This window comes from Myxocyprinus asiaticus, chromosome 3 (assembly GCF_019703515.2).
Source record: "Myxocyprinus asiaticus isolate MX2 ecotype Aquarium Trade chromosome 3, UBuf_Myxa_2, whole genome shotgun sequence".
In the NCBI taxonomy this organism is placed as follows: Eukaryota; Metazoa; Chordata; class Actinopteri; order Cypriniformes; family Catostomidae; genus Myxocyprinus; species Myxocyprinus asiaticus.
This window is the reverse complement of record NC_059346.1, coordinates 41196391-41218465: the sequence shown is the minus strand read 5'-3', so window position 1 is coordinate 41218465 and position 22075 is coordinate 41196391. Positions and strand designations below refer to the sequence as shown.

At 36.3% G+C, this 22075-nt stretch overlaps 1 protein-coding gene across 5 annotated transcripts in view; it reads left to right on the top strand.

Moving 5' to 3' along the window:
• The first annotated feature begins 1631 nt into the window (after positions 1–1631).
• Positions 1632–22075, top strand: part of LOC127425608 (myocyte-specific enhancer factor 2C-like) — a 99486-nt gene continuing 79042 nt past the window's right edge. The window contains exons 1-2 of one of the 5 annotated variants that reach the window (XM_051671787.1): positions 1632–1647; positions 11273–11382. The gene's annotated coding sequence lies outside the window, so the exon portion shown is untranslated. Of the gene's footprint in view, positions 1648–11272; positions 11383–13180; positions 13472–22075 lie in introns of those variants that run through there. The other 4 variants (XM_051671814.1, XM_051671806.1, XM_051671796.1 and 1 more) reach the window with 4 other exon arrangements.

Here is a 22075-nt window from a genome sequence, read left to right as displayed (position 1 = left end):
GGCTGGGGATCACATGTTAATTTCGGATATGCGGTAATCCAATTGGCTAAAATATCAAAACATACACTTTCTCTTTTCTAGGAACATCACATGAAGTCAACAAGAGCAAAATCAACCCTAACATTTATTTATATCAATGGTGATATCAGTAAACTTTCAGTTTTCAATAATAAAGTTTCAATAATAGTTCATATGTTATCTTTTGTTTATAATATTCTACATTAATTAATATGCATTATTAATTACAACCTTGAAGGAGATTTAGTTACAGTGTTACAGTGTCATATTAACTGTGAATTCATTGAATTCATTGTGTTTTCCTGTATCACATCGAAGCCTTAGTCTTAAAATGTTAGGGCTGCCACTTATTAAATATTCTAATACATTTTGAAATATAAATGTTTCCCCCACCTCTAGAGGGTAGGTATTGTAACTTAGTATGGAGAGGTGGGGAGGGCCAGTAATAAATTCTATTATAGACAAATTATGTTTTTGTTTCTTAGTGCTCTGTACAGAAAGCGATAATTACACCTTTTCCCCTCAACAGTTTCCTCCTCCCTTGTGACTGCTGACCTAGGCTACATCCTGTTAAAGTGTTTTTACAGTAAGCGAACACTTTTACTGCTTTATCTCATATTTTTGTGTCCCACACCAATTAAACTCCCATTAAGATATGTTAACTATATCTATGTATGATGAACTCATTCCTTCGTACCAAAACCCATTCCCATTAAAGGTCAGATATCCCCAGAATATTGTTAACAGGGTCAATACAAATGTGATGTCACAGAGAGAATGGAATTCAATGACCTCCCGGGAATAAATGTTCTAATGTCTTCCCTCAGTTGTACTATTTCAGGTTAAAATATCATTCATAATTGAATTGTTATATATTCAGCTTGAAAATGCATGTTGTGACCCTGATCGTATAATGATGTCATGGTGTGAGTTTGAACCATAAAAAATACAGCCAATCAATGGCACATACAGGAATGTACAATATATGTTTTCATTCCACATGATAGATAGATATAAAAATGGATGGATGGATGTATGGATGAGTGGGTGGATGGGTGGGTGGGTGAGTGGGTGGGTGAGTGTGTGGGCGGATGAATGGATGATAGATAGATAGATAGATAGATAGATAGATAGATAGATAGATAGATAGATCCTTTCTTGTGGCAGGCATGTCCCATTTTGTTTGATGTTCTTTTCTTGATGACAGTTGGGGACATCATGTCAAGACAGACATTCCAGCAATGACAAAGGTCTGGGTGTCATTGATATCTCTGCAACCTAAATATACCTCTAAGCCTGGAGAGACAGGAACAGGTGGAGATCAGGCACTGCCAAACACTTTTGCTGCAGGACCACAAATCTTAAGGGTGACTTTTTTCATGGGGGGTGTGTGTTTAGGAAGCAAGTGTCTCATTTCTGTTGGTACGCATAGCACTCTTTTTAGATCCGAGAGAGTTTTCAGGGCAACACATCCCACATCTTGGTTTTTGTTCAAAGCCAGCTGGTCTGGCTTTATTAATGCAGGGCATTTTGTTTTGTTATTATTAATTTTTGTAAGCGTTTCATTAACCTGGCCCACAGCTGGACCTGCAGGGTGTGACTTCCTGGGGAAGCACAAGATCGGCACCGGTGAGTTTTTCCCTCCAAGCTCTTCCCTTTCTCCTTCCCCTCTTGTGATGAGCCGAAACAGTGTGTCTGTGGAAAAATCAAGAACTGCACAGTGACCAGGGAACAGTATGTGCCGACTGTCTGTGCCAAAAAAGTATATGTTTTTGAAGCCTTGTCCTTCTGTAGAGAATTTCAGAATTCAGGATGAGCTGTGAAGTTTGGGTGGTCTGAAACAGTCATTTCAGGTAAAATGAAATCTTATAATCCACATAATGATTTGTACTTATTTGTATTATTAAGGGATAGACCATGGCATAATGTTAAATATATCACAGACACAGGACTTTGTAATCCTAAATGATGTGCTTTTATGTTGTCCTAAATCCTCAAAGTCAGACTTCATTATTACTCCTGTTTAGAGTAATTGAATCCAGCAACTATTTGCTTGGTTGGAAGTGAAGCATGAGGGGAAACTACCTAGCCTCTGCACAGTGTTTGAATTAGATTTTCCTCACTTTGGAGCTAGCGGCCACGACAGAATCAATATCAATTTGTATCAATCTGGCCTTAGTGTAAGTTTGACATTGCTAGTTTAAGTATGAAACAAGGGAATTGGTGATCTTACACTAGCAGGAGTGGTCTGAACAGTTTGCAAATGAGAACTTTAGAGCTTGGGAGGAATGTAGGGAGTGTTTGAAATCCAAGAAACAGTGAAAATCATCTTGTATAACTGACACATTGAAAATGGGAAGAACATTTTTACCTCACAAATAAAGATGAATACCTGTATTATTCTGTATAAGTCCATAGCTTAATATTACCTCAATATTAACTTTGAAGTCAACACTTTTTTTCAAGACTCAACAATGTAACCGAACTTAGTTTTGACATTAAACGTTGAATGCAAAAAGGGGGTCAAATTGACCTGAAGGGGTCTGATGTTTGGAAGATTTTATCCACAAAAATATTTATTTCCTTGATCTTCCATGTAAGCCTCAAAAATCTTGTTTTTGACTCTCACCGATGTCATTTTAATATTTCTTGGTCATAGTTTCAGAAAAAAAAAAATAATAATAATTCTATCACTACCCTAAGACTGCATAAAGAAGGTAAAAATTACCTGCATGCATTTCCTATGGAATTTTGACTTTACATGGTATTGTTCTTTTTTTTGTTTTGTTTTTTTTTTTTTTGTACTTTTTAAAGTTTATGACAGATACGTTTTGAAGCACTAACATTCAGATATTTTAAATGATATTTTAAATCAGCTAGCTAGCAAATTACTAGAGCTTATACTTAGGTAGCTAGCACATTTTAGCAAGCTGGTAAGTTTAGTCTGGAAATACTGTATTTTTCAAACTTAAAAAAAAAGAAAAAAAAAAAAAAAAAAAAAATATATATATATATATATATATATATATATATATATATATATATATATATATATATATATATATGACAGATTTTGAAGCATAGACATTCAAATATTCTAAATCAGCTAGCAATCAATCTATTAGCAAGTTGACTATTAGCAAAATACGCTCACATATACAGCAGATTAGGCTTTGGAAATGTTCAACGAGACAACCATAGTGGGTTAGGAGTCAAAATCAGAGTACTCGGATGATGATGATCCAGACTACCGACTAGGGTTGCGTTTTCCATACAATGACATAACTCACTGTTTAACCACCATAGTATGATGCATCATTGGAACAATTAACTAGCTTGTCACGACTGTTTCCCGAACCATAGCATTTATGTTGCACATCCATCGTTTGAACCACATTGGTTGAGCTATCATTATTGACTTTACTCAGGGGGTGGAGTATTAACTTCTGCAATTATTAAATTATAAATGCTCATTTACACGTACACCAGAAAGCTGTTTAATGCAAGAAAGCAGCTGAAGACACGAAAGCGACATGCACTTTGTAATGCGACAGTTGCATTGCGCTGCAATAGTGGGGTTTCTCTCTACATCAGACTTTGGTGTTTCCCTGATGCACTTGAGCTCATACACACATGTGCACTCTTCAAAAACATATTAACGGCACTTATGCATTAACATAAACACATAAAAGCCATGTTCTCTGACAGAAGCCATGTGTGATAAAGCGTTTTTTCTTTAATCACTTAAACGGCTGCACTTGCGTTTCCTTGATGTTTCAGAACGCCACTTTCTGCAAAACCCCGGAATTAATTGTTTTCCTGAATGCATGTAAACATGATCAAAGTCTTGACAGAATAAAAGATATATGGAATAAAATATATAGAAGCCTCAGCGAAGTGAAATGATGTCCACACAGCAAATTAACAAGAAACTATTCCTCTAACCACAGGTAAAGAGCTGTAGTTCCTACCACAACTTTGCGATGCTGTTTGCGAATGTCCATTGCGAACTATGGTTTCGGGATACAACAAATCGTTCAACAATGTTGGTAACGATGGAACTTGCGACTATAGTTGGCTAACGATGCTTTTGGAAAATGCACCCCAGGTTGTGCTGGAGATGGAGTATTGTTTAGTTGTTTGTTGTTTTAATGAGAAGCAGATGAGGTTTTGAATGTTCCAGTGGAGAAAGCTGCACTGTTAGATGTTTTGAATGTGTTTGTGATAAAGGATCAGAAAGAGTCGATTCAGGAAAAGTTGTAATAATTTTAAAGAATATTGAATTTTTATCTTTTAATTTTAAAACATTAAAGGTGAACAAATTAACATGAATTAAACATTAAAAGCAATGTGAACAAATTAATTCTTAAATTTTTGAAGATAAAGGTATAAACAGTATATGTTTTCTTGCAAGAAGTCCATTGAAACCAGTAGGTATCATTTTGACCCTATTTATGCATTCGTGTACTGTAGGTTTTTTGGGTCATGCAGTCTAGGGTTAATTCAGCCCTTTGAGAATAAAATCCCAATTCAATCAGCTTCCTCCTCTAGCATAGTTTATTTACATTCTGAGAACAATATTTCTGAGGCAGCATATTTTTAAGGAAACATCCCTCACAAGCTTTCTGCCATCGAATCCCTCTCTTCCTGGGTGTTCAGGGTGTGACATTCTGCACCCCCCACCAACCCACCCCATGGAGACACAGCCAAGGCAGCTCTGACCCAGTTTACCAAAGCTCCCATGTTTGTCATTTGAAAAACTTTCTCGCTACCAAAATAAATAAATAAATAAATATGAATCTTTGATCTGAATTGTGGTTGGAAATGAGCGTTGTTTTCTCACAGGAAAGGTGGTGCACTTTGTAGAGGAGGCACCCTTTTCTGTTTGAACACTTCTCTGTCTATTCGCCATTGGCTATGTCAGGATTCAGTTTGTCTGTTTGTGTGTGTGTGTGTGTGTGTGTGTGTGTGTGTGTGTTTGCATATCGCTAGTCCCCTTCTCCTAACTCCCGCAGACTCGCATTATTTGCTAAATCAATAATTAACTGGAAATTACACAAATATGGCAATTTTCCTTGTGCGGTTTTCCTCTTATTTATCACAGCATCTACAGGCATGAGTGATCTGGCTTTAGCTTAGAACTGAAGTACCTCTACCACTTGCCATTAAGTGTGTGACAAAGACAGACCTGTTTGCATACTGATGCAGCAATTAAGCCTGCATTAACTACGAAACATATACGTAGTTGAGAAATGAGCCCCCCCCCCCCCCAAACGTTTATTTATATTAATCACAGTTGGCACGCAGGCGTCGCATTAATTACCATCCTTATGTTGCATATTGGAGATCCAGATGCTATGTTCTTAGGTTACATGGCTCCATATTATTGTCTGTCAGAGGAGTATTTCATATTTTAAACAATTCACAGCAAATGGTGACATATTAAACACATGGAAACGGTTACATCTCTCCAGCAGTGAAAAAAAGCAGAATTATCTTTGTTCCACTATAATTGCTTGTGGTAACGGTTTAGTTTTTCTTCTCTCTTTTTATCCATTCTCTTTTTCATAATCTAATTCCAGTATTTCACACTGGGCCTGTAGTCTTGGCCCTCTGTCATTTTTTCTTTATTCTCTCTCTCTCATATTACTTCTCTCTGTCCCTTGGAGAGGGTGTCATCTGTGCAGCGCTTCGTACCTCCGCGGATCTTACATGTAGAATGGGGCCCGTCTGAATCTACAAAACACGAGTGCTTCACCGCCTTTTGATCTCAGGCTAATCTCTGTTGCCTGCCTCCAGTCTCATCTTGTTTGAATAAGAATGAGTCTGGGATGGTATTGCAGGCACAAAGAGGTTTAGACGGCATCCGTTCAACAGAGCAGCGCTGTGCGGTATGTGTACACCCAGCATCACTCGTGAAGAGTCGGTGCAAAGTGCTCCTATGCTTCTATATTCTCCAGTGTGAAGCTTCTGTAGGCATCTGTGGGAGAGCAGTTTTCTGACATGCAAAAAACCTCAGATGATGTTATATATTGTTTGATATTACCTGGATAGGAAATTAATGACTTTTCCTGCAAATATTTTGCTGATGTGTGATCCAGTATTTTTGTGAAATGGCTCATATTGACAGAACAATTTACGGGAGTGGTTCTCAACTGGTTTTGCTCCAGGACCCAGATTGTATGCCCCAAAATGGTAACATAATCGTTTATCATATTAAACAAACAAAAAAAGTCCTTAAATTCAAACATAGAAATACATTATTCACTTATTTATTACAATTTGTATTTCTTATATTTATTAAGCCAAGGATTACCATACAGAACACATTGCAGTTGGCACAAACCATGTTTATACTTGTTGCAAGTGAACCTGTATAACGTGTATTCTGGGTCATTTCTTTTTCTTTGCTTAATTGTTCATGGTTTCGAGGATGAAGGCATTTCAAGCAACCTGTCTCTATTGGCTTCTGTGTAATTTGGCTAGCTTTGACCAAATGACAGATGAATTTGCACCAAAAAAGCAGCATTTGACATCAACAACGAAAGATATGGTGAGCATTTTCTCCTCCCTTGTAAAAGTTGATAAGCCTATTTATTATGCTAACCTTACTGTGCTCTATGATATAAATGGTTGCATTTTATTATTTGCATTTATTATTGTTTCTCTGTTATCCATGAACCTATCAGAGCAAACCTGCAAACCATTATTGTATCATGACACAACAATGGAGAACCCCTGATTTTATTTGTCAGTGCTTTGTAAAAGTAAGGCTTTCTATAAAAGCACAACCATTTCTTTGTTGCGTGGTTCTAAGAGCAAGTAAATTCTGCAATTTCTGTCACATAGAGAGGGTCTTCTCAGTTCAAGAAAACAGCGGTCCTGGTCTTTGTGCTACAGTCAGAGAAGAGAAAGGGCAATAGAGAGAACAAAGAGAGAGTTTGATTTCTTTACCACTTGAAGTGTGCATGAGTGTAGCTGGGCAGCTTTGCTCAGAGTTTCGATACTGAGTAAAAGAGGGAACAACAGAGACCAATAATAAAGAGAGTAAAGGAAAGGTATGATGCATTTGGTGTCCAATGAGATTTTTTTGTGGGGAAAGAACCCTTAAATTAAACACATAACACTTTATGTTATGGGTATTTAACCACCCCCTGCACAAATAATGTAGACCAGCAACTATTATATGGCCAGTTTGGCATAAACATGAGAAAATATAGGTAGATTTTTCTATTGCCTGTCCATAATGCCCAACATCTGTTACGGCCCAACTTCTGCACTAGCTCAGGAAACACCGGTTGGCACTCTGAGTCTGGAGACAGAAAAATGTGATGTTGGCATCTTTTTTAGTGCCGCCGTCCTGAAAAAAAGAGTGTCGAAACAATGAAATAACTGTACAAGTTTTGAGTGAGTTAGTTTCCAGCTGTTCAAAGGAGGAAAAATCATTATAGTTGTATTTTTGTATTTTTGTTTTTCCAGCTTTTAGTATTAGACAGACAAAGGGAACTTTGAGCTGAAGGGTGACACATACAAAGGCAAAACAGTGATCCAACTAACTGAGGAATTCAGGAAGCAGCAGGACCTGTTTATTTCAGTAATTTGAATGCAGAAATAAAAGGAGACAATTTGAGGTGGTTTCTCATGGATATGACAGAGAGTGAGCTATGTACCAGTGTTCTTACTGGTGAACTGAGATATTTGCATGTTAGTTCTTATACACAAAAATGCAATTTAAGCGCATGTGTTCCTTTGAGTCATTTTCTTTAAGGGTTCGTTCTCTTAGAAATTAAAAATCTGTCATTTACTCACCCTCATGTTGTTACAAGCCCACTCCACTTTCATTAGATGAAAAAAAAATGTAATAAATCGTCTCTCTCTCTCTCTCTCTCTCTCTCTCTCTCTCTCTCTCTCTCTCTCTCTCTCTTTAATGGAAGAAAGTCATTCAGGTTTGGACCAGCTTGAATTTTCATTAATGGGTGAACTATCCCTGTAACATATGCTTGTTGCTGTATAATACATACAGCATATTTTCAATAATTTACCTTTCAGTTATACTATAGTATTTTAGCTGTGACAGACAGGGTTGACTCATCTGTGATAAGGCCTTGGTGCGCCCCTGCTGGCAGAGATGTGTATTACAGTTGCACTCAGTCACTCAGAGATGTGTTCTGAGAAATTGCCCTTTAAGCCATGCTTATATAAGTACGGAACTTAAGCTAATATAGTTTTCAAATTTTACTGTCATTTGACACTTACTCCTATTTAGGCCTCCATTAGCAAGTGGGACAGAGTACAGGTGTATTGACAGGGGACATAAAGACTTCAGTAGAGTGCAGGGTAACTGGAACTAGGGTGGCTTTTTCCAGCACACCGCTTTAAGATTGAAACCAGAGCAGCAGCATCGTGCACAAAGGCTTAACCGTGTTGTGCTGCTTGTGGTTCATCTATAATGAATCAAAGGTGTAGCATTCACGCGCTGTTTGCCCAGCAGAACATGCAAATTACCAAATTTGTCCCCACACGAGTCAACACTTCACTACCAGTTTTCTTCCAACCACAATAAGTGTTAGCGTGCTCAGGTGCTATTTAAATTCAATGAAAAGAAGACTCAAATCACGATGATTGCATCAACTATGCAGTTTTTAGAAGTTAAATGTACACTTGGAAAGTGAAAGTTGAACTTTTTATTATTACTTTGAAGTTCATAGAAAGTTAGATAAGGACTGTGAATGGTCGGAGGGGATGGGTGATGAATTCGGTAATGTGAACTCGGTTTCCATTTAAAACCATAGCTGAACTGCTTTACTCTGATGCTAAATGGCGGCTGTAATGCTGATTAGTCAGGCATTATTTTTCATAGTATTTGCATCAATCAAATTGATTTAGCTTGTAGGATCTTTTAGAAATTAGTGAATGCTAGGATTAAAGGTGCAAAGAGACCCATCTTATACAGTTATGTGCAGTTAGTATTGTGTAGTGTAGATCGTAATTATTATGCTCTCATGTTGTTTCGTGCAATGTAAGTTTTAATTTTAAAAACAGAAAAACTGAGGCACAAACAAACAAAAGTGCCATTTCGTAGCCCTCCAAAGCAATCTGTAGACTCATTTCAAGACTCTTATGCAGTATTACTCTGTGTACTGTATAAATACCCCCAGTTAGTAAGTCTGTTTTTCCCTCTGCCTGTCTGTCTATTTATCTGTCTGCCTATCTAATACTTCAAAGTTAAGGAGAGGGTAGCGATGAAATGAGTGAAATTAAAGATGGCAGAGAGAGAAGCAGAGGGGAGGAGTGAGATAAACTGAGAAAATGAGGAGGGGAAGAGACAAATATACGTATGATCTGGCCAGACTTTTGGAGACCAGATTCATTCCCTGTGTTCAACTGCTCTGTGAAAGCTCAGTGCTGCTGTTTGAGCGCTTGACAATGTTATCAGCAGTGACAGCCAGATTGTGTTTTCAATGAGCGCGATCAGCAACAGATTCCACACGCACACTTGCACACACACATACTGTACACAAACAGCCTTGCTTGTTCCTGTTTGCCAAAGAAAATGTGTTGATGTTTATCATGCTCTTAAAATAAAACGAAATAGAGGCCTTGTACCTCTTTCCTCCCCAAACACTACTCATGTCTGACTAAAGATAATAAGAAACAAGTGGGTAACTACCGGGCTCCCTAAAAGAAAACAAGGTGGGTGGGATCGATGTCAGCCACTAACATTGTGTATTTATCCTTCATCTCCTTACAGCTGCTCGTTACGAACATGAACAGATGAGGCCAAAACCTCAAAATGACCTTTTACTGAAAAGCCTCTCATAAGTGTGTACGAAATGGCATAATCATTACTGGACACTTTCTACGCTGCTTTGAAGTTAATAGAAACCAGGTTGTTGATCTGCAAGTGATGGAAAACAAGTTTAATTTTAATTCGTAAATGGGGGAGATCTCAGCTTTCTAATGACACTTAGATTGAGGTTCTAGTCCACTCAGAGGCTGAGATATTTGATGAAATAACAAGGTTGTTGCATGAATTGAAAATTAGACTGAATGTCTATGGATGAGGGCTAAAATGCGTTAGAGCGCCACCTACATTTCAGATCTGTATATTGTGATATTGTGATTTTTTTCAAAAAAAAAAACTTTCTGTTTATCATATTTAGCATATCATATCTGATTATAAATAAATACAATCTTATTTATGAATAATTTGAGTCTTTTTTTTTTAATTTGGGGGGATTTTTTTGCAGTTAGTCCACAGTATGTGTGATTGATGACCTCTTCAATTTTGAGTGTGAAAAATTACGAGCAGCAGCCCAAAACTGCACCAGAGATTAAGGGCTTAATGTATAAGTCATCTTAACAATATCTAATTACTCATCTATATGTGAGAAAACATTTGTAGGGTCCCCCTTAGTTATGAAGCACAATGCATAGCAGACTGAAATGATTTAGTGAAATTATCAAATTCGTTGGTTGCAATGTATTCTGTATTCCCTATATTTATGTTAGTAGCAAAATACCAAATTTCTTACTACGTATATAAACAGTGTGTCTATGAATGCATCAATCTGTTGAAGTTTTAAGCTAACCAAAATAGTCTTTGAAGATTGATGGCAGAACCTGAGATAAATAAAAAAAAAAAAAAAAAGAAAACAGTACAAATAATGGTTAGACCCAGGCAGAGAAAAAAAAAAAGGAGGGAAAGAGAAAGAGAATGGCAGGAAATGCCAGGGAAAATTTGTACAAAGAGAATGTAAATATTTGTAATGCCTATTTTCTACATAATACACTGGTGGTGTTTGAGGAGAGTTATATACTATGTAAAGCGCTTTGAATGCCTAGAAAAGCGCTATATAAATGTAAGGAATTATTATTATTATTATTATTATTGGTAGTAGTAGTAGTAGTAGTAGTAGTATTAGTATTATTAGTATTATTATTATTATTATTATGAGAAAAGAGATATCTAGAGTGGTTAAATCTGCAAATGGCTTGTGCAGATCTTAGCCAACCAGGGCAACATCAATGATATACAGTACAGTATAGTTGCTGTTGTTTCTGTTCTTCTTTCTGTTCTTTATCTAGTTTACCTACCACATGAATATGCAAGAGGCAACTCAATAACAATGTTTATATATTTAATTATTCCTTTTGTAGTTCCCCCATCTATGAAGTGTATCCTGAACACTGTGCCTAGAAATGGCTATTAACACAGAAAGAATTTCTCTCTCTCTTTGTGTCTCTTAACCAGGTGCCAACTAGACAGCCAAAACTGCACACTGAAACCTAAGAGGGCCTTCCTGGTGAAATCAAGACAAAACACAAGCTGGATCAAGAAGAACTGAAGGAATTGTTAATGTGGTGGGTATTGAATGATAAATATGCTATGCTTTTGCAATTGGATGTAAAGGTTAAAAGCATCCCGCTCTGCTCTGTTCATAATGTTGAAGATGTTTTAGATTGGTTGTACAGTGGACTGTCAAAATGTGAGGAACTGTCAAATTCATGGTGAATCAGAGAATCTGATGAAACATAGCACGTGGTATCACATAGCTCGTGGAACCAAAGACGTAACGATCTGGATATTGAAATTACCAATAAAAATGAAATTCAAGATCAGTGTCTTGTGACCCAGAAGTGGGATCCCACAGAAGCTGACACCACTGGGTCTAGTTACAGTCTGTCAGGCAGATTAGCAGGTTTGTTTAATTCATTAACTAATTTCATGTTTTACCTCTACCTCTGGTTGTCTGACAGTGACTCAAATTGCACTTAAGGTTAACTCTAAAGCAAAAGTTTTGTGAAGGGATGGAATATCTGCATTAAGAAATTCAGAAGCAAATGTCAGCTTTGGAAGTCAAAATGGGGAACTGAAAAAAAAAAAAAAAACAGCAATATGATGCAATTTGGTGTTTTTATTCCTTCGTCAGGCCTCCAACATGAATTCAGTTATTATTTCTAAATATTCTTAAGGTGGTCTTTGGCATGGGGAGGTTTTGTGATAGTAATCAAGGTGTCTCTGTGTATGAATTCTCATCTGCTAAACTAGATGTGTTTAAATCATTTCATGCTACGATAGAACTGTGTGTGATTTATTCATCTGTTGTAGTACTCCAGTGATAAGGAAACCCCTCTGAATTAAAGGTGAGGAGATACTCCTCTCAGGCTGAGAGAAGGCACTAATCAATGAAGGGGAAAAGGCAGTGTTTAATGTATCTTAAACAAGGTAATTAGTAGAGTTATACTCTTATCAGTGATGTTTTGCTGTTATTTGGTTATTTTAAACTCTTCGCTGTCAGAAACAAAACAACAACTTTTTTTGTTCCAGAAGGTCAAAACATAAATGTACCTTTAAAGGTAAAGAATAGGTCATTAGGGTACAAATATGTACCCAAAACAATTTGCATTATTTATTAATGAGTTATAAACAAGTTATATTTTAACTAAGCGCAAACTAAAAAAAAAAAATTATCTGACGGTTGTTGTTAGCCTGATTTATATGAGTTATATGTTTTATGTTTAATGTTTAGTATACCTATGTCTGTTTACTGAATGCGCACAGTATACAGTATGTTTTATTGCTATATATTTGTCTGTTGTTTTCGATCCCAGTGTCAAAGGAAAATTTGCCATTCTATAGCAAACTGAATAGAAAATAAAATGTAAACTTAAAAGTTTAAAAAGTTTAACAACAACAGCATCCAACAACAACAAAGAAATAATAATAATAATAATAATAATAATAATAATAATAATAAATATTAATAAATACTCTCTAATACTCTAAAATCAGATACTTGTTTTAAAAAAGCTCTATGTACAAATGGAATGAAAATCGTATTAATTTAAAGCTAAAGGTGCGACTGTGCAGCATACATCCGACAAGCTTCATTCAGCCTGGTACTTGCGCTAAGTCACCACAAATGTCCACTCTGATTATACACGGTGTGTTTTGACTTTATCAGGTAGGAGATAACAACGCATTTTTGTTGCGCTTCTTTCATTAAAACACTGGGGTGATATAAGCCCGTCCCCCTTCAAGAGTAAACCCGATTATTTGCCCTGAGGGGGGGTGCACAGAGAGCGAGAGAGAGAGGCAGAGAGAGACAGAGAGAGACAGAGAGAGAGAGAGAGAGAGAGAGAGAGAGAGAGAGAGAGAGAGAGAGAGAGAGAGAGAGAGAGAGAGAGAGGCTCGCACGCAGCTCAACATCATCAGTCGCAATAACGGCTTAATCATTCCTCACCGTGGACGACCGACACCAAGCGCTATAACCTCACCATCTGAAACACTTCATTAGACAAACACGCATTTACAAAACGACACTTTTATCGTGCTAGTGATTTTTGGTGGATTTTAATAAGTGTGAAGTGGCGAAGTCCACCCCGGCGGCTCAACACCTTCCGTCACGCAGGACAAACTTCACCGGGCGCACATCATACAAACCATGAAGTAAGTGACACTGTTATCAGTTTATATCATTCTGTTTGTAGCTACATTGTGCATTTATGTGATTGTGTTAGGCAAACAATAATGCGTTGAGTTGATATCGCCGTTATTTCCCGAGTCCACGAGGTTGTTACAGACTCCGTTAAAAAGTTGACATGACAAACGCATGTTATTTCAATGACAAGCACATGTTATTTCTATTAATACTAACATGTACTAGTATGCCCTCTTAACAAGAGAAACTATACTACTAATGGCGAGACTTTATTTTAAACAGAGGCCCGTGGTTTAGTTTTTCTCTTTCAAAGTGCTTAAATCTGCTCGCACAGTGAACCAACATACTTTAAAGCAGTTTGAAACAAATCTAGGAGTTCATGATTAGACTTATAATATATATATTTGTATGCTTATGGTTGGAATGCATGTAGTAAAATAGAGCTGAGCGGCAATGTATGGAGGTCCGATAAATGCATAGTAACTTTCAATAGTTTTATAAAAAAAAAAAAAAAAAAAAAAAAAAAAAAGGGTGAATGTATGAATTAAGATCAAGCGCTATAGCCTAAATTTGTATTAGTGAACAACTTTTACAAATAGAGACATAAATAAATAAACAAAACAAAACTCAGCAGTAAAAACTATAGCTGTATATATATATAAATCAATAATCAGATTTTAATTATGTGAGCTCATCAGAGTTTTATTACCTAAAGACAAACTATATATATATATATATATATATATATATATATATATATATATATATATATATATATATATATATATAGTATCCTGTATATATTATAAATAAAGCCATACATAATTATGCACAAGACTTCACAGAACATAGCAGTTATGTGTTAGTTGTATTGTATTTTATTTATTTTTATTGCCAATTAAATGCCATTGAAACTATAGAGGTAGAATTGTGAGGTTGATTTTAAATCTAATAAAGTGTACTTCAAGACAAAGACATGAAATTTTATATAGATTAATGTAGCGCTTGTAATAAATTAAGCTTTTGATACTGAATGATACTGTGTGAATTAGTGTCACCTACCATTTTTTATATGAGTTTTTCAAGAGTTTGTGGAAGGAGCTGTCATAAACTAATTACATTTTGATGTGATTTGATGTATTAAGCCAGTAGTTGCAAAAATATGAGAATTAGCATAGTTCTACAAGTAAAGAGGAAGACAGACCCAGATATAATGAATGAAAGTGATTGTTTAATTAAGAGGCGAAACGCTTTTTGGCCCCTTTTTTTTTTTTTTTTTTTTTTTATCTCAACAGAGATTTCCTGTCCTGAACTGTGAATGAATATGATAGGTTGCATATCACAGTTCCCTCGTTAATAATTAAGTAGCACTTCAAAATTTCAAATGCACATAATACATACTGCACATGCACATCTGTCCATATTGTATTTTTGTCACTTCAACTCTCTTTCAGACTATAGTGTCGGAACAGGCAAACACAATCAATGAAGCTCCTGTATGTGTGTGTACTGTATGTATTTTGTGTTTGTGTGTCTCACCTGTTGCTTTAGTTTTTGGTTAATCTGCCCAAGAGGAAAATGAACACACACTTGCATGTGGACTTTCATGATTACATTCAGAGGGTCCTCTCACAGACCTGCACATACATGCACACACAAACACGAGCGGTCCTCCTTAGACCTGTCGTCTTTAGGAAATCACCGGGGATTGGGCTTCTGTCGATTCACAAAACCAGCAGTGACAACATGGCCTTACACTTCTCTTAAAGAGGGATCAGCTCTCCAAGTGTCACTCTGATTGGCTGAGGTACTTGAGCCGATTGTCAGGGGCATTGACAGGAAGACTTTGTATGCCCCTCTGAAGTGAAAAAATTGGCGTACTTAATAATGGCTTTAAATGTTTGTACATGGTTTGCAGAGTTTATCCTGTTAAACAAAAATATTTGTTATTATTAGTTGCTGATTGCATATTGGCAAAATATAGTAGTCGATATACAGTACGAGTTACTGTTTCTGTGCCCACAGTTTAAGAAAGCATTGTATTTTGTAGTGAGCTGACTGATGTTTCATCTTCTAGAGAGGCATTATATAGAATATTTCATAGCAATTCATATTTAAAAATTCTTAGTAAAATAGTTGACATTAATCTTGTAATTTATTTGTCTAAAATAAGTCATAAATTATACAGTAAGTGTATAAACCAAATGTCTTCTAGTAAGTTTTGAGTGCTCACAGTGAGAGAAAAAAGTCTTCATTTTCATTGCAACTCTTAAGCAATGATAATAAAAAAGAGGTAATATCAGCCCATTTTATTACACAGCAGTGTGTTAATTTTGAGTTAATGAAGTCAAACATTTTCTCATTTCAGTTTTTCCATACTCTCTTGGCTTCATTTACTAGGCTAAAAATTTGTTTAATAAAGCAAATAAACCAGCTTCAGATCAGTAATTTTTTTTACCCTCAAAGAGGTTATGATGTCTGGTATTATGAATGTACCCAGCACATATTAGACTGTCCTGGGTTTTGCATAATGAATTTAACTTTGCTTCTGTCTCTATTTCGTAATTAGCAGTGACGCTTGGCAACTTTCTTTCTCTCTGTAAAGTGGAAGGTAGTGTATGGAGTTAATTCACCAGAGTGCTGCATGATCACAGAGGAATAGTTCCGCCTTTGATGCTTAATTGTATTGTAAAACATATTTTAGAATATTTCTGCATAAAATGTAATTTTATAGCATTCGTTCTCTGTTCTAAAGGTCTGCTGTGGGTTTACGTGGTATATGCAGAGCGGTGTGTAATTATTATGTATGCAGAAAAAGTATGCCTGTATGTGGCCGGAAATAGTTCTAAGAGTTGTGTATGTGTGTGCATTTGCATGATATGAGAAAAACTTTATTTTAGTGTGTGTTTGTGCATGAGCAAATGATAGAACACTGTGAAAGTCGGTAAAGGAGACTGTGATGACAGACATGTCAGTGTGTGTGCTCGCGCAACATATCACACTGTGAACATGAAAGAGGTGCTGTTCAAAAAAAGATCAGATGGGTAAAGGTGACTCCTGTTTCTCATAAACTCTCCTCTTCACCATAGACAACTCTCTGCTCTGGGTGGTCTAGCAAAGAGACTTCTGGCCTTCCTTCCCTTAAACTCAGCAATTTAAACCCATAGACATCCAAACACCTCCATATGTGTTCTTCGAAGGGAAGTATAAAGAGTTTTAAGCAAGATAAGAGTCAGAACAGTAGAAAATCATGAGAAACAGTCATCTATTTAGAAAAGGGTTCATCCCTTCATGGGCGTAACACATTTTATCTTGTCATGTTCATATAAACAGAGTGTTTATATTATCTTTTTTTTTTTTTTTTGCAGTTCGGTGAGAGTTGGTCTTAGTTAAAATATGTAGTCTAAAACAGGCAAAGTTCATAGACTTCATGCTGTCTGTTACTCAAATAAACCATAAAAACACATCAGGGCAAGTTTTACTCCCAATCAGCCAGGCGATTTCAGCAGTCTTGGTGGCTCAGAACTTTTCTTTAATGTGCAGAGTGTGTGCTTAGACACTGTAGATGGAGAGTTGTTCAGTGATAAAGCACAGTGACACAGTGTGTGCATCTCGCTTCGTGGCAGAGGGACCCATGGCACAGTGGTGGACGTGGGCCAAAAAAACGACGAAAATCCCACAAAAAAAAAAAAAATAAAATTGGGAGACGAGTCGAGAAGGGAGGGGAGAGGAAAAAATGCTGAAATATTTTCCAGCAAATGTAATTTATCTTTGTCAGTGGGGCAGCATAGCCCAGTCATTCTGTAAGGCTCTCCGGTGAGAGGGGGAACAGAAGGGCCTCTGTGCCCCAGCTTCACGTAACATTCATAACCCTGACGTCTCTGTCGCAGGAGCTGCTCGAAGCACAGTGTCGTGTGGCAAGGCATATATTTTTAGCAATTCCTGCACTTACAATGGACTTTGAAGGCAGAGGCACTCTTGTTTAATGTGTTCCGAGGATGTTATTTGTTTCATCATACACTTTTTTGCGCGTTTAGTAGTAAACACAGGCCGAACATCTCCATTGGGAGACAAATGACAGACGTGTTTCAAATGCATTTCAACATAAAATGAGTGGAGGAAATAAGAGTTTATTTTCATTAGTGTGAGGATGAGGTATTTCATTCAGCCGAGCTTCCAAAGACAGCTCCTCAGCACAGCTCTAGCGCTCGCAAAAGGAGCTCTCACGAGCGGTGTCCTGCCAAGCTACACACATGTGTCTTTCTGCAGTCATCTGCGCCTTTCTCAACAATGGCCTGTCAGCATCGGAGGCTGAAGCTCCAAAAAAAGCGCGCCATGCTGGACACTCACTCACACATACATTCGAGGCGGAGAAAGAAAAAGAAAAGTAGTGAAATAGAAGAGGAGATGTGTCTCTGAGTTTGGCATTGTGACACTTAATGCCTTTATGTTTGTGGTGGCGTTTGCACAGGGGCCTTCAACAGTATGTCATCCACCTCCAAAACAACCAATCAGATTAGCCAGTTTCAGCAATTGGCTGTCTGCTCTGTCTTCAATCATTTTTATTCTCAAATCAATGTCGAGCACGATTAATGTACGAGTTTAGACTAATGAGAGTATAGTTCAAATTTTTTATTTCTTAGCATTTCTTTTTCACCTTTCAAATGTGTCAGTTGACTTTTTATCTTTTTATCAATATCAATCTTTTAAACCTTTAATCACTTTTTTGCCTGCACTAGTTCTAGATTTAAATTCAGTGTGACAAATGAATGTTTAGTAGAAGTAGAAATATTCCATGTAGTCTCTTAAATAATGTAAGACCATTAAAGCTGATTGCATATTAATTATAAAAGGAATTTGAAAAATTGAGTTTCAAATATTTTTAGATGGACTATAGCATGTCACACCACAGGACATGTCAACTGTCTTAAAGTATTTAATGTGAATTACCCAAATCTTTAGTCGCAAGTAAATGTTTAATGTCTTCACTATGAAAAGTGTTAACCTGCTATTTTTATGATCTAACCCTTACAATTAGTGTTGTTGGTGTAACAAAATGTATTCAGGTTGATTCTGTGATGTAAAATATATTTTTGATGTTAGTTCATTTAGATGTTACCTCATGAAGCAATTTTATGTGATGTCTGGGTCTTTCTGTTTCTTTGTCCATTTTTTTGCTTTGTCTTATATCGGACAATGGAAAAAGATCAGGCTAATGACTTAGGAGCTATCTCTTTTATTTTTCTTTTTTTTTTCTCACACTCTCAAAGTTTTTTCTCCTCTTTTCCACAGTACAGTTAAGTTTGTTAAATTTTATTCCAGTAGTTTCTCCAAAGTACAGCCGATGATGTCATTAATTTGATTACAGATGCTCCATCTGGAAAAGAAGAGAATGAAAGAGAGAAAGAAAGAGAGAGAGAAAGGAAATGTGTGACACAGAGTTATATGCATAACTAATAAGCACTTCATTTGAAACTTCAAGGTTTGCTGGGCATTGCAGGGTGGATTGTGGAGGGGGGGTGTTGTCCGGTCTTCTTTGTATAGTGAAGTGCGGAGGTGGCTCCTTTCACCTGCAGCTGCTGTGTTACAGCCCCTCTGGAAAAACAAATAACCTTGTGTATGTGTGTGTGTTTGTGTGTGTGTGCGTGCGTGCTTGCGCTCAACCCTAACAATGGCGGGAGCTCCTGTGACAAGAGACCGCGTGATGCAGGCGTGTCATTAAGATGCTTGCTGGCCCGTGGCCCACACTTCCTAAACGGTACTGTTCCAACAGAAATAGCTCAGCCATGAGATTGACTTTTTTGCCTGAGTTTGTTTGCCTGTGTGTGTGTGCTGTGCATATGTATGTCAGGGGCTACGATATCGAGCCTACAGTATTGTTCATGTTAAAATTGGTCACTGTCTTATTTTTGGATCAGAGTGGCTCACGGGTTATATAAATAGAAGAGGAAGCAAAGGGAGATACCTGCCGAGACTCTGGCTTGCTCTGCCGTCCCCCCACCACCCAATATCCATGTCGTAGTCCTTGCTCTGTTTCTTTCTCTATACAGCCTTTGATCTAGGCTGTTTTAACAGGCATTGGTAAACTTATTAAATGTTAAAATAGCACAATTTCTTTTTATTCGGTCACAGCACTGTACATTAGGCTTGAGTGCTCTAAGAATGAGCTTTAAAACTGGTTTATGGCCTTCACACTTGGCAAAGAGAAGGTATTGTGCGAAGAGAAGAGAGACAAAATACTGCGTAGGCATGGAGTGTAATCTAATAGGGCGATATCCACATCATGGAATATTTTTAGAAGTGAAGTGCTAATTTTATTTCCTCATTACAAACTTAAGCTATTTATGAACAGTGAAGTTTCCCCATCTCCTATAGAAGTAACACATATATGTAACAACACTAGGTGAAGATAGTTCAAGTTTTACTTTCAGGGTGTGTAGAGTGAAAATTTTAAGGTACTTTGCTTATAAAATAAGTATTTAAGTTCAATTGACATACTGTTTTTTTTTTCTTTATGAAATATCTATTTTTTATTCAATTAATCTTCAGCATAAATAGCTGTTCGTTTAACACATTGCAACATCTCCAGTCCTGTTGCAAACACTGTTAAGATTTTGAATTAATGATGTGGCATAATTAAGTTTGACTCAGCAAACATTGCTGCTAGCTTGCCCCAGTTTCCTGCTAGTGTCTCTCTAGAGGGGTTGTGTGGACCTGTGGACTCTAGTTAGCACCTGTAAACTGGGAAGAAAGGCCCACCACCTTGGTTAGACTAGAACAACTTTAAAACCAAAGAGTCATATAGTCTACAGTTACAGTTGTGCTTTTAAAGGTGTCCTTTTCTGAGGCTTCCTAGAGAAGTGCCGAATTACTTGTGATGCGACAAGATTCCAGTGATAAGCAATTTTGAAATCCACACTGAAAGCAAAAATGCTGTGCAACACAACAAAATCAAATTTGATGGACGTATCTCTGTATTTGCGCTAAGAGTGGGTAAAAATATTGATTTTCCGATGCATCACAATCTTTATTTCAACAATCATGATATTGCTTCTTAAATCCCAAGATCAATGTTTTACTCTACACGCAACTAAAGTTCTGGTGCAACCCTTTTCTACATTGAGAGGCTTTAGCAACCAAATGTCACGCTATGCGACTAAAATGTACAGTATGTATTTGGCAACTGGCTGGTAAATGTTTACATTTCACTCACCAGCAATTGTGTAGTATAGTGGTGGAGTATTCAGCAGCGAGATCCTTTCACTGCATGTTGAGAGTAAAATTTGTTCCGTGTGTGTCCAAAGACGAGATCCACACGACCCATATGTAATTTAATAATGTCTCTTTTAATACCCTTTCTGTTCTTTGCAGTCAGTTGTTGATCAAAATAAATAAATAAAAATAAGCATTTAATTCTAATCATACATGGCACAGATAAGATAAAGCCATTAGAGTCCTCTCTCATTAACAGGTGCTCTTCTACAGACGCTCTTTACAGAAATACTGGGTTTGTTAAAGAGACGGTACCGGTTTAAATATGTGTTCAACAAATCAATGTAAATATGTGTAAATAGTAAAACTTATGAAAATAAACAATAAACATGTAACAAAAAATAATATATGAAATATAATACCTTATTTATTGATTTTTAAAAAGCCAAAGGTGACCAAAATTATGAAAAACGAATAAAATATAATTAGTAAGGCTGTCACAATTATGAAATTTGGCTGACAATTAATTTTCAAACGATTATGCGATTATGACAATTTATTGTTTTTTTAGGGCTTTCACTATTAATTGTCATATGTCATATTTCTCAAAGTGTGTGTGTGCTTCATACACCTTAAGAAGTAATTTTTACATATTTAACTTCAAATATATAAATAAAATAAATATAGGGATTTATTATTTAATTTTAAGGCTTTAAAAACGTATGAATGACATGAAAAATAATCTTTTGAATATAAAAATATTTCAAAATATTTTAAACATGTCTCTCTTTTTGGTCAGCTTTAGTTTTGTTCAATTTTACATTTATATTGTTGTTTTTGGAACAAAAAAATCTATTTATTTTTTTCATGAAAAATTATATCAAATATATATATTTGTTATATTTATATTATATTATATTATATTATATTATATTATACTATTTTATATTATGCAATAGTAAAATATTTCTGTCCTTATTTCTTCACTTTCACATGCTCTTTCATTAAACCCACGAGCCCTTATTTCTCATGAAGCAAAACCTTTGAGAATTTGTTTAATAATTTTATCACTCTACAGAAATAGAGTAAGCGTGCATCTCCTCCTCTGTGTCACTGCATGTCATTAACACTGCATGTATGAACCCACTATGACCTGGAATATTTGCCATTACACAATTGTTTAAAGAGAAGCCAGAGGCCTTTGCATTCACTTTCAATGTTTATATTTGTTTATATTTTTGTGGGAGTTTGGCGCGAGCCTCTGCTGGGTGTGAATAACACACAAATGGCATGGTGTTCATGGCATTTATATATTCCCTTAAAATTTGGACATTAAGATGTGATTGGAATTTGAAGTGCACAATAATTGCAGTTATCACAAATAATCACGGTTAGATCAA